Consider the following 5,009-nt stretch of genomic DNA (forward strand, 5'->3'; position numbering starts at 1 on the left):
AGCCTCCACTTTGGTAAGTTAGAGGTAAAGCCCAAGTACATTATTCTGTTTTAAATATCGTTCCCACAGATTCTCCCTTAACAGCTCTGCTGCCTTAAACTTCTCCCTATAGAAGCAGACATTCTTGTTATCTCTTCCTGCTGTGGCACGCATCCACCTCAGGCCTTCCCCCAATGCAGGTATTGGGTTTCCTCACCTGTGAGCTCAGGGACTTTACTGTGGTCACCACCCACCTTGTGACGTATGTAACTCCTGAGTATGCATGGCTTATGGCTGCCTATAAAGCTCCCAAGACAGTAAGGACCCTCGCTCTGCGCGGACCTGACTGCTGAGATCACGGCCGTCCTGGAGGTGAGCGTGCCACCTTAAAATGTGTCTGTCTCCTTCGTTTACTCTCTCTCCTATCTTCCATGACTTTACTGTGATCTTTATGTATTATGACCGTACAACTGCACCTACGGACCCCTGGGTTGTTAGAGGCTGGATTCCTCTGACAGCATTCCACGGTAGTGCTCACTCCCCCTCCTGCCTTCATTGTTTACTCCCGAACCCCCCCACTTTCCTCACCTTTCCCGTCTTTTCGATGACCGTTTGCTTTTTTCATGTCTGGTGTTTTGATGTCCTCCCACAGCTCATCAGGGCTTAATGAGTCAAACGGCTCTGGAGATGTCCTCCACATTCTGGTGGGACAGACTCAAGGTGGCATTTTGATTACCATGGACTCATTTTCACTTCTCCGGCTTCAACATGGATTTAGATGTGAGCAATCGATGGTCTGTTCCACAGTCAGCCTGGGCCTAGTTTTAGCTGCTGATACAGTATTGAGCTTCTCCATGCTCTCTGCTGACAGCCCACCATGTCAGGAGGCAGCATATGGGTAAGAACCAATGAGTAAGAATCAAACTGCACTGAATGCAGTAGCCCAAAATAAGGTCGAGCACTTGACAGAATACCCATTGAAATGTTTCGGGAAGCTCAACAAGTACTGCAAGCACTCACTTGCTCATGCCAAGAAATTTGGAAGACAGCTACCTGGCCAACTGACTGAAATCGATCCACATTTGTGTTCCTTCCAAGGAAATGTGATCCAGCAGAGCGCTTAACTATCGAAGGATATTGATATTTCACACAAGTAAATTTTTGCCAAAGATCATCCAACAATGATTGCATCAATGGCAGGGAGCTGCCAGGGGCTAGGCCACATTCCAAAGAGGATGTGGGACAAGGGATATCATTGCTGATGTCAGATGGATTTTGGCTCAAAGCAGAGAATACCAGAAAGATGTTTACCTGTGTTTCATTGACTATGCAAAAGCATTCGACTGTGTGGACCATAATAAACTGTGCATAACTATGAGAATAATGGGAATTCCAGGACATTTTGTTGGTCACAATCAGAATCCTTACATGGATCAAGAGGCAGTCAGGCAAACAAAATTAGGGAACATTACATGGCTTAAAATCAGGGAAAGTGTGCTTCAGTGTGCTTGTATCCTCTCACCATACTTATTCAATCTGTGTGCTGAGCAAATCATCAGAGAAACTGGATTATATGAAGAAGAGTGTGGCATCAGGATTGGAGGAAGGCTCATTAACAACCTCCGGCATGCAGATGACACACCTTGCTTGCTGAAAGTGAGGAGGACTTGAAGCCCTTGCTGATGGAGATCAAGGATTGTAGCTTTCGGTACGGATTACCACTCAGTGTCAAGAAGACCAAACTCCTCACAACCGGACCCATAGGCAACGTGGTACACGGAGAAAGTCTGAAGTTGTCCAGGGTCCACAACCAATGCTCATCGAAACAAGACGAGAACAAAAGACGCATTGCATGAGGTGAGTCTGCTGCACAAGACCTCTTTAGAGTGTTGAAGAGCAAGGATGTTACTTTGAGGACTGAGGTGCGCCTGACCCCAGCCAGGGTCGTCTCCACTGCATCCTGTGCATGTGAAAGTTGGACACTGAATAAGGAAGACTGTCGAAGGATCGATGTATGTGAACCGTGGTGCTGGAGAAGAAAGTGGAAAATACCCTGGGCTGCTAGAAGGACAAACAGATCTGTGTTGGAAGAAAGGAGGCCAGCGTGCTCCTTGGAGGCAAGGATGGCAACCCTTTGGCTCGGCCACTTTGGACATGTTGCCAGGAGCAAGCAGTCCCTGGGGAAGGACGTCATGTTTGGGAACGTGGGGAGTAGGTCACAGGAGGAAGGCCCTTGCCAAGAGGGGCTGGCACAGTGGCTGCATGCATGGCGCAGGCACAGGGGCACGGGGAAGATGCGCCGGACAGGGCTGCTCTGTGGGCATAGGAGGCTCTGGGCTGAGGCCAACTCGATGGCACCTAATAACACACAACAAATTTGACTTCTGCGGATATCATCTGAAGAGGTGCAGGTGTTGTGGAAAAATCTATTTGTGATGAACAAAAAAAATTTTTTTTGAACATCCAAAATCTTTTTAATAACATAACCGATCTCAGGTGCGCTCGAACTTCAAAGGTGAGGCTCTTGCCCTCCCCACCTGGAGGATGTGGTTCCGGGCTGGCTGCTCACTCACAGGGCACCCATTGAGCTTGGGCCCCTCCTACACCCCCACGTCATCCATCATGGTCCCCATGACCACAGCGGTCTCGTTTTCTTGGCCAGGAAGCGTCATCTTCCAGATCATCCAAGAGAGGGACGGGGCGGCCTTGGTGTGGCACGAGAACAGCCTCTTCAGCCCCACCTGGTCGAAGGTGGTGTCGGTCCCCTGGGCTGGAAACCTGTACAGTTTGAGCAAGAGGCGCAGTAAATACCCTGGCTCTGGTCCCTTTCGGCAAACCTTTTCGTCCTTGTTGAGGGGATGTCAGCTCCCATGAGGGCGCCTCCTGCTCAGCCAGGGCCGGAAAGAGCAGGCCTGTCACAATTCTACCATGTGACCTCCAGCTTTGTTTCTGTCATCAAGGTCATATGTTCTGGGGTGGGGTGGGGAGGGGATGGAGTGGAGACCCAAAGCCCATCTGTAGACAATCGAACATCCCCTCACAGAGGGGTCACAGGGAAGAGATGAGCCAGTCAGGGTGCAGTATAGCACCGATGAAACACACAACTTTCCTCGAGCTCTTTGGTGCTTCCTTCACCCCACTATCATGACCTCAATTCTACCTTACAAATCGGGTGAGACCAGAGCATGCACACTGCTACAGATAAGAGCCCGCAACACAGGGAATCCAGGATAGACAAACCCCTCGGGGCCACCAAGGAGAGTAGAGATACCAGGAGGATTAGGGTAGGGTTGGGGGAGAAAAGGGAAATTGATCACAAGGATTCCTAGAACCCCCTCCCAGGGGGGATGAGTAACGGAAAGGTGGGTGAGGGGCGACAGAGGACAGAGGACAATGTAAGATACGGAAAAAATAATCTATAACTTATCAAGGGTTCGTGAGGGAGGGTGGGTGGGGGAGGGAGGGGGAAGAAATGGGGAGCTGGTATCAGGGGCTCAAGTGAGAAGAGAGACGAGAAGGCTTTGGAAACGATGATGGCGGCACATGTGCAAATGTGCCTGACACACTGGATGAATGTATGGATTATGATGAGATGTAAAAGCCCCAATAAAAGTATTTGAAAAAAAATCATCTGTTCCAAGTACTGTTCCTTCCTCTGTTTCCAACTTTTGCATTCCAATCGCCAATAATTATCAATGCATCTTGATTGCATGTTGGATCAATTTCAGACTGAAAATGTTGGTGGAATTAAACTTCTTCATCTCTGGCTTTGGTGGATGGTGTATAGATTTGAATAATGGTTGTATTGACTGGATTTCCTTGAAGGCAGACAGATATAATCTGATCACAGACAGCAATGTATTTCAAGCTAGATCCTTTTTTTATCTTGAATCATTTTATTGGGGGCTTGTACAACTATGATCACAATCCATACACCCTCCATCTGTTGCCATCATCACAAGAAAAACAAGCTCCATCCTTGTTGACGATGACTACAGTGCCACTATCTTGTGTCATTCCCAGCAGAGTAACCCATGAGTTTCTGATTCCAAATAGCTGATACCAGGCCATTTCAGCCCCCAATGGGTAGAAGGTTGAATTTCATGCATTCCATTTCATTTTTCACAACTCCCAATTTTCTGAGATTCACACTTTGTACAATCCAACTTGTGATTATTCAGAACGTTTGGGGTGGTTTCCTCTCGTTTTGAGTCGTGCCGCATCAGCAAGTGAAGGTCCTGACGGTTTTACTCCACCCTTGTGATTGTGGTCGACTACTCTGAGGAGGCAGCTCTTCCTCGGTCGGATTTTGAGTGCTTTCCGGCCGAGGGCCTCATCTTCTGGCGCTGTCTGCCAGTGTTCTCCTTTTTGTCATCGGGTCTTCAGCACTGACTATGTTTCAATTCTGTCCATGAGGTTTTCAGTAAATAATTCCTCAGTGGTGGATGGCCTATCCCTTCGTTGTAGTCCTGTGGGAAATAGAAGGATTTCTCCCAAGTCGTCTCCCCCAAATATATGCCAGACTTAGCTGCTTGCGAATGACTGTACACTTGGAGGTCATCAGAAGTAGATCAGGGGTCATTCTCCCTCTAGAGCTACCAGCCATCTAGACCAAGCAGACACCACTGTTTATCCCACAAGTAGGACCCACTCCCTTCTTATAAGGATAGTAGTTGTCTGTTTCCTTGTAGCAGACCCCAGAGAGGTCAAACCCACCCAAGGATGATCAAGGTTAGGCTGCCATCAGGAATCTAGGGTCCGCCTATCTAGTCACATGTATATCCCTAGACCTTCCCATTCCTATGAACACACCCCTAGCTCATCCCCTTCCTGTCATGCTTATGCCTATCGTACATCCCCTTCCTATGATGGGTAAGCCGATTGTACTGCCCCTTTCTGTGATGTGTGGTTACCTGTAATCATGTCCCCCTAATGAGATATAGCCCTTGGTTAGCAATAAAGTTAGGGCGCTCTCTCCTGCTCTCAGTCCCAGGGGCTCTCTCCTGCTCTCGTGGCTGGGCTCCCCCCAC

Source organism: Echinops telfairi, unplaced genomic scaffold (genome assembly GCF_000313985.2).
Source record: "Echinops telfairi isolate 266 unplaced genomic scaffold, ASM31398v2 ScPeMD7_7457;HRSCAF=8495, whole genome shotgun sequence".
In the NCBI taxonomy this organism is placed as follows: Eukaryota; Metazoa; Chordata; class Mammalia; order Afrosoricida; family Tenrecidae; genus Echinops; species Echinops telfairi.